This window comes from Hordeum vulgare, chromosome 5H (assembly GCF_904849725.1).
Source record: "Hordeum vulgare subsp. vulgare chromosome 5H, MorexV3_pseudomolecules_assembly, whole genome shotgun sequence".
Lineage (NCBI taxonomy): Eukaryota > Viridiplantae > Streptophyta > Magnoliopsida > Poales > Poaceae > Hordeum > Hordeum vulgare.
In genome coordinates this window covers 503,987,969-503,996,920 of record NC_058522.1, presented here as the reverse complement: position 1 = coordinate 503,996,920, position 8,952 = coordinate 503,987,969, and the positions used below count along the sequence as shown (strand labels likewise).

Here is an 8,952-nt window from a genome sequence, read left to right as displayed (position 1 = left end):
TGCAAATAAGAACTATGTACCCGTGGATTTCATTGTACTTGACATAGATTGCAATCCTTCATGTCCCATTATTCTTGGTAGACCTTTCCTAAGGACTATTGGTGCTATCATCGATATGAAGGAAGGGAATATTAGATTTCAATTTCCTTTAAAGAAGGGCATGGAGCACTTTCCTAGAAAGAAAATAAGATTGCCTTATGAATCTATGATGAGGGCTACCTATGGTTTGAGCACCAAAGATGACTATACGTGATTCCATCACTTTTTGCCTAGCTAAGGGCGTTAAACAAAAGCTCTTGTTGGGAGGCAACCCAACGAATCTATCTTTTTTCTTTCTGTTTTGTGTTTTCCACACTTTAATAATTCTGTTATGATTGTGTTTTTTGTGTTTCTTTTTGCGTTTGTGCCAAGCAAAACCGTTATGATTAGTCTTGGGGATGATCGTTTGGTCATGCTGGAAAAGACAGAAACTTTCTGCTCACGAAAAGATTTTTCGTTTTTTTTTTCTGTAAGAGCTTTTGAGTTGATTCTTTTTGCTGCTGATTTCTACGCAAATTCTTCAGACTGACGTAAATTTTTCAGAATTTTTGAAGTACGAGAGGTATACGAAATATACAGATTTCTACAGACTGGTGTGCTGTTAAGAGATTCTGTTTTTGTTGTGTTGGTTGCTTATTTTGATGAAACTATGGATAGTATCGGGGGGTATTAGCCATGGAAGATTGAAAATACAGTAACTCAACATCAGCATAAGTAGAATTTAAGTTTTCTACAGTACCTAAGGAAGTGGTGGTTTGCTTTCTCATACTAATGTTATCACGAGTTTCTGTTTAAGTTTCGTGTTGTGAAGTTTTCAAGTTTTGGGTGAAGTTCTTATGGACAAAAAGATAAAGAGTGGCAAAAGCTCAAGCTTGGGGATGCCCAAGGCACCCCAATAGATTCAAGGATGCCGTAAAAGCCTAAGCTTGGGGATGCCCCGGGGAGGCATCCCCTCTCTCGTCTTCAATCACGGAACAGTAAAGCTTCATAGGGTCTTTCTGTCCAGGTGCAGGTAGTCCGCATCTTCACAGACATGTCTATTTCACCGAGTCTCTCTCCGAGACAGTGCCCGTCGGTAACGTTACTTGGGGCTATATTTTTATTCACCACATGTTATGTGTTTTTCTTGGAGCGTCTTGTATCGTAGGAGTCTTTTATTTTTGTTGTGTCACAATCGTCCTTGCTGCACACCTAGAGAGAGAGACATGCACTCACCGTGATTTTGTCGAGCTTCACTTATATCTTTTGGTAGACAATTTAGCTCACATGTGCTTCACTTATACCTTTTGAGCTAGATACTTTTGCTCTATGTGCTTCACTTATATCTTTTAGAGCGCAGCGGTGCGTGGCTTGGTAGTTGATCTATCCTTTGAAAGTAGTCTCAAAAGGGGTAGTTATCCAAAGGGATACGAAAACTTCCACCGTCATGTGCATTGAATAGTTAGAGAAGTTTGATTCATCTCAATTAGTTTTGAGTTGTGGTTATGGTAATATTGAAGTCATGCTAGTAAGGTGTTGTGGATCTAGAAATACTTGTGTTGAAGTTAGTGATTCCCGTAGCATGCACGTATGGTGAACCGCTATGTGATGAAATCTGAGCATCATTAGTCTATTGATTGTCATCCTTTGCGTGGCGGTCGAGATCGCGCGATGGTTTATACCTACCAACCCTTCCCCTAGGAGTATGCGTGGAATGCTTTGTTTCGATTACTAATAAAACTTTTGCAACAAGTATATGAGTTCTTCATGACTAATGTCGAGTCCATGGTTTAGATGCACTTTCATCTTCCACCATCACTATCTTCTTAGTGCCGTGCAACTTTCGCCGGTGCACAAAACCTACCATTAGCCTCCCTCAAAACAGCCACCATACCTACCTACTATGGCTTTTTCAAAGTCATTCCGAGATATATTGCCATAAAACTACCACCATGACATGTGCCACCACGTCTATATTGCCATTGCATGATCGTAAGATAGCTAGCATGATGTTTCCACTAATGTCTATGCCATGCTAGATCTTTGCCACGGTACACTACTGAAGGCATTCCATATAGAGTCATCGTTGCTCTAAGTTTTGAGTTGAAAGTGTGATGATCATCATTAATGGAGCATTGTCCCATGTGAGTAAATAAAAGAGGCCAAAGAAGCCCACCAAAAAAAAGAGGCCAAAGAGCCCACTAAAAACAATAAAAAGAAATGAGAGAAAAAGAGAGAAGGGACAATGCTACCACTTTTTCCACACTTGTGCATATTAAGCACCATGATCTTCATGATTGAGAGTCTTGTTGGGTAACGTAGCATAAATTCAAAATTTTGCTACGCACATTCAGATATTCCTATGGAGAGACCAGCAACGAGAGAGGGGTAAGAGCATCTTCGTACCTTTGAAGATCGCTAAGTGGAAGTGTTGCTAGAACGCGGTTGATGGAGTCGTACTCGCAGCGATTCCGATCTAGTGCCGAACAACGGCACCTTCGCGTTCAACACACGTGCAGCCCGGTGACGTCTCCCACACCTTGATCCAGCAAGGAGGAGGGAGAGGTTGAGGAAGAAGACCAGCAACACGACGGCGTGGTGTTGGTGGAGAGACGAGGTCTCCCGGCAAGGCTTCGCCAAAGCGCCGGCAGAGAGGAGGAGGGAGAGAAGCAGGGCTGCGAGAGAGAGATTAAACCGTGTCTCAAACAGCCCCGGACCTCATCTATATATAGGGGGAGAGGGAGGGGGTGCAGCCCTTAGGGTTCCCACCCCTAAGGGGTGCGGCAGCCCTCAGATGGGGAAGGGGTGGCGGCCAGGGCAAGGGGGAGGGGTGGCGCACCCCTCTGGTGGGCCTAAGGCCCACCTAAATTAGGGTTCCCCCCCTCTTTTCCTTTCCCCTGCGCCATGGGCTGAGTGGGGAGGCATACCAGCCCAACTAGGGGCTGGTTCCCACCCCCACTTAGCCCATCTTACCTCTTGGGGTCGCAGCCCCCCTTCGGTGGTCCCCTGGGACCACCTCCGGTGGTCCCGGTGGTCCCGGTACGTTACCGGTGATGCCCGAAACACTTCCGGTGTCCGAAACCATCCGTCCTATATATCAATCTTTACCTCCGGACCATTCCGGAGCTCCTCGTGACGTCCGGGATCTCATCCGGGACTCCGAACAACTTTCGGTAATCTCGTATAACAATTCCCTATAACCCTAGCGTCATCGAACCTTAAGTGTGTAGACACTACGGGTTCGGGAGACAGGCAGACATGACCGAGACACCTCTCTGGCCAATAACCATCAGCGGGGTCTGGATACCCATGGTGGCTCCCACTAGCTCCACGATGATCTCATCGGATGAACCACGATGTCAAGGATTCAATCAATCCCGTATACGATTCCCTTTGTCTGTCGGTATAGAACTTGCCCGAGATTCGATCGTCGGTATACCTATACCTTGTTCAATCTCGTTACCGGTAAGTCTCTTTACTCGTTCCGTAGCACGTCATCGTGTGACTAACTCCTTAGTCACATTGAGCTCATGATGATGTTCTACCGAGTGGGCCCAGAGATACCTCTCCGTCACACGGAGTGACAAATCCCGATCTCGATTCGTGCCAACCCAACAGACACTTTCGGAGGTACCCGTAGTGCACCTTTATAGTCACCCAGTTACGTTGTGACGTTTGATACACCCAAAGCACTCCTACGGTATCCGGGAGTTGCACAATCTCACGGTCGAAGGAAAAGATACTTGACATTAGAAAAGCATTAGCATACGAACAATACGATCTAGTGCTAGGCTTAGGATTGGGTCTTGTCCACCAGATCATTCTCCCAATGATGTGATCCCGTTATCAATGACATCCAATGTCCATGATCAGGAAACCATGATCATCTATTGACTAACGAGCTAGCCAACTAGAGGCTTGCTAGGGACACATTGTGATCTATTCATTCACACATGTATTACTGTTTCCTGTTAATACAATTATAGCATGAACGATAGACGATTATCATGAACAAGGAAATATGATAACAACCATTTTATTATTGCCTCTAGGGCATATTTCCAACAGTCTCCCACTTGCACTAGAGTCAATAATCTAGTTACATTGTGATGTATCGAACACCCATAGCATCATGGTGTTGATCATGTTTTGCTCGTGGAAGAGGTTTAGTCAACGGGTCTGCAATATTCAGATCCGTGTGTACTTTACAAATATCTATCACTCCACTCTGGACATGGTCCTGGATGGAGTTGTAGCGGCGCTTGATGTGCTTCGTCTTCCGGTGAAACCCGGGCTCCTTGGCTATGGCAATGACTCCAGTGTTATCACAAAAGAGTGTCATAGGACCCGACGCGCTTGGAACCACTCCAAGGTCGGTGATGAGCTCCTTCATCCAAATTCCTTCATGAGCTGCTTCTGAAGCAGCTATGTACTCCGCTTCACATGTAGATGCTGCCACGACTTCTTGCTTGCTGCTGCACCAGCTCACTGCCCCACCATTCAACACATATACGTATCCGGTTTGTGACTTAGAGTCATCCGGATCTGTGTCGAAGCTAGCATCGACGTAACCCTTTACGACGAGCTCTTCGTCACCTCCATAAACGAGAAACATTTCCTTAGTCCTTTTCAGGTACTTAAGGATATTCTTGACCGCTGTCCAGTGTTCCGCACCGGGATTACTTTGGTACCTCCCTACCAAGCTTATCGCAAGGTTTATATCAGGTCTGGTACACAACATGGCATACATTAGAGAGCCCACGGCTGAAGCGTAGGGGACAGAACTCATCTTCTCTCTATCTGCTGCCGTGGTCGGCGACTGAGTCTTACTCAATCTCATACCTTGCAAAACTGGCAAGAACCCTTTCTTTGAGTTTTCCATATTGAACTTCTTCAATATCTTGTCAAGGTATGTACTTTGCGAAAGACCTATGAGGCGTCTCGATCTATCTCTATAGATCTTGATGCCTAATATGTATGCAGCTTCTCCAAGGTCCTTCATTGAAAAACTCTTGTTCAAATAGGCCTTTATGCTCTCCAGCATCTCTATATCATTCCCCATCAATAATATGTCATCCACATATAGTACGAGGAAAGCTACAGAGCTCCCACTCACTTTCTTGTACAGACAGGCTTCTCCGTAAACCTGTATGAACCCAAACGCTTTAATCACCTCATTAAAGCGAATGTTCCAACTCCGAGATGCTTGCACCAGCCCATAGATGGAGCGTTGGAGCTTGCACACTTTGTTAGCACCCTCAGGGTCGACAAAACCTTCTGGTTGCATCATATACAACTCTTCCTTAAGGTTCCCGTTAAGGAACGCTGTTTTGACGTCCATTTGCCAAATTTCATAATCATAAAAGGCGGCAATTGCTAACATGATTCGGATTGATTTCAGCTTCGCTACGGGTGAGAAAGTCTCATCGTAGTCAACTCCTTGAATTTGTCGAAAACCCTTTGCGACAAGTCGAGCTTTGTAAACGGTTACATTACCGTTCGCATCAGTCTTCTTCTTGAAGATCCATTTATTTTCTATGGCTCGCCGGTCATCGGGCAAGTCCACCAAAGTCCATACTTTGTTCTCATACATGGATCCTATCTCGGATTTCATGGCCTCAAGCCATTTGTTGGAATCCGGGCCCGCCATCGCTTCTTCATAGTTCGAAGGTTCACCGTTGTCTAACAACATGATTTCCATCACAGGGTTGCCGTACCATTCTGGTGCGGAGCGTACCCTTGTGGACCTTCGCGGTTCAGTAGTAACTTGATCCGAAGCTTCATGATCATCATCATTAACTTCCTCTTCAGTCGGTGTAGGCACCACAGGAACAACTTCTTGCGCTGCGCTACTTTCCTGTTCGAGAGGGGGTGTAATTACCTCATCAAGTTCTACCTTCCTCCCACTTACTTCTTTCGAGAGAAACTCTTTCTCTAGAAAGGATCCGTTCTTGGCAACAAAGGTTTTACCTTCGGATCTAAGATAGAAGGTATACCCAATAGTTTCCTTAGGGTATCCTATGAATACGCATTTCTCCGCTTTGGGTTCGAGCTTTTCTGGTTGAAGTTTCTTCACATAAGCATCGCAGCCCCAAACTTTAAGAAACGACAACTTAGGTTTCTTGCCAAACCACAGTTCATACGGTGTCGTCTCAACGGATTTAGACGGTGCCCTATTTAAAGTGAATGCTGCAGTTTCTAATGCGTATCCCCAAAATGATAGCGGCAAGTCGGTGAGAGACATCATAGATCGTACCATATCTAATAAGGTGCGATTACGACGTTCAGACACTCCGTTGCGCTGCGGTGTGCCAGGCGGCGTTAGTTGTGAAACGATTCCACACTTTCTTAGGTGTGTGCCAAACTCGTGACTCAAATATTCTCCTCCACGATCAGATCGTAGACATTTAATCTTTCTGTCACGTTGATTCTCAACCTCATTGTGAAATTCCTTGAACTTTTCAAACGTCTCAGATTTGTGCTTCATCAAGTAGATATACCCATACCTACTCAAATCATCGGTGAGAGTGAGAACATAACGATAACCACCGCGAGCTTCAACGTTCATTGGACCACACACATCAGTATGTATTATTTCCAATAAGTTGGTGGCTCTCTCCATTATTCCTGAGAATGGAGTCTTAGTCATCTTGCCCATGAGGCACGGTTCGCATGTGTCAAATGATTCAAAGTCAAGAGACTCTAGCAGTCCATCAGTATGGAGCTTTTTCATGCGCTTAACACCGATATGACCAAGGCGGCAGTGCCACAAGTATGTGGGACTATCATTATCAACTTTGCATCTTTTGGTACTCACACTATGAATATGTGTAACATCACGATCGAGATTCATCAAGAATAAACCATTCACCAGCGGAGCATGACCATAAAACATATCACTCATATAAATAGAACAACCATTATTCTCTGACTTAAATGAGTAGCCGTCTCGCATCAAGCAAGACCCTGATACAATGTTCATGCTTAAAGCTGGTACTAAATAACAATTATTAAGGTTTAAAACTAATCCCGACGGTAGATGTAGAGGTAGCGTGCCGACGGCGATCACATCGACCTTTGAACCATTCCCGACGCGCATCGTCACCTCGTCCTTGGCCAGTCTCCGCTTATTCCGCAGTTCCTGCTTTGAGTTGCAAATGTGAGCAACAGCACCGGTATCAAATACCCAGGAGCTACTACGAGCGCTGGTAAGGTACACATCAATAACATGTATATCACATATACCTTTAACGTTGCCGGCCTTCTTGTCCGCTAAGTATTTGGGGCAGTTCCGCTTCCAGTGACCTTTTCCCTTGCAGTAGAAGCACTCAGTCTCAGGCTTGGGTCCGTTCTTTTTCTTCCTCCCGGCATCTGGCTTGCCGGGCGCGGCAACAGCTTTGCCGTCTTTCTTGAAGTTCTTCTTACCCCTGCCTTTCTTGAAACTAGTGGTCTTGTTGACCATCAACACTTGATGCTCCTTCTTGATTTCTACCTCTGCAGACTTGAGCATCGAGTACAACTCGGGAATTGTTTTCTCCATCCCTTGCATGTTGTAGTTAAGCACAAAGCCTTTGTAGCTTGGTGGGAGAGACTGGAGGATTCTGTCAATGATAGCATCATCCGGAAGTTCGACTCCAAGTGAAGTCAGACGACCGTGTAACCCAGACATTTTGAGTATGTGCTCACTGACAGAACTGTTCTCCTCCATCTTACAGCTGAAGAACTTGTCGGAGACTTCATATCTCTCGACATGGGCATGAGCTTGAAAAACTAGCTTCAGCTCTTGGAACATCTCATATGCCCCGTGTTGCTCAAAACGTCTTTGGAGCCCCGTTTCTAAACTGTATAACATGCCACACCTGACCAGAGAGTAGTCATCACTCCGCGCTTGCCAGACGTTTAGAACGTCCTGCGCTGCTGCGGGAGCGGGAGGGTCACCTAGCGGCGCATTAAGGACATAAGCCTTTTTAGCTGCTTCAAGGATGAGCTTCAGGTTGCGAACCCAGTCCGCATAGTTGTTACCATCATCTTTCAGCTTGTTTTTCTCTAGGAATGCGTTGAAGTTGAGGTTGACGTTGGACATCTACAATATTTATAAAGACAACCTTTTAGACTAAGTTCATGACAATTAAGTTCATTTAATCAAATTAAGTATGAACTCCCACTTAAATCGACATCCCTCTAGTCATCTAAGTGTTACATGATCCATGTTGACTAACCCGTGTCCGATCATCACGTGAGACGGACTAGTCAGCATGGTGAGCAACTCATGCTGATCGTATTCAACCATACGACTCATGTTCGACCTTTCGGTCTCTTGTATTCGAGGTCATGTCTGTACATGCTAAGCTCGTCGAGTCAACCTAGGTGTTTCGCGTGTGCAAATCTGGCTTACACCCGTTGTATGCGAACGTTAGAATCTATCAGACCCGATCATCACGTGGTGCTTCGAGACAACGAACCTTCGCAACGGTGCACACTTAGGGGAATACGTTCTCGAAATTTTAAGAGGGATCATCTTATTATGCTGCCGTCGTTCTAAGCAATAAGATGTAAAACATGATAAACATCACAATGCAATCATATAGTGACATGATATGGCCATTATCATCTTTGCTCTTTCGATCTCCATCTTCAGGCATCGCATGATCATCATCGTCACCGGCGTGACACCATGATCCCCATCATCATGATCTCCATCATCGTGTCTCCGTGAAGTCGTCACGCCAACTACTACTATCACTACTACTATAGCTAACCGTTAGCAATGAAGTAAAAGTAGTAAGCACATGGCGTTGCATCTCATACAATAAATTAAGACAACTCCTATGGCTCCTGCCGGTTGTCATACTCAACGACATGCAAGTCGTGAAACCTATTACAATAACATGATCATCTCATACATCATACATGCAACATCACAACTTTGGCCAT

At 45.1% G+C, this 8,952-nt stretch overlaps 1 long non-coding RNA gene across 1 annotated transcript; it reads left to right on the top strand.

Annotated features, from left to right (window-relative positions):
- The first annotated feature begins 1,013 nt into the window (after nt 1-1,013).
- On the top strand, nt 1,014-8,749 carry LOC123398182. The gene is made up of 3 exons (XR_006610102.1): nt 1,014-1,110; nt 7,886-7,888; nt 8,737-8,749. It is a non-coding gene; the product is annotated as an uncharacterized LOC123398182 (long non-coding RNA).
- Nucleotides 8,750-8,952: the final 203 nt, after the last annotated feature.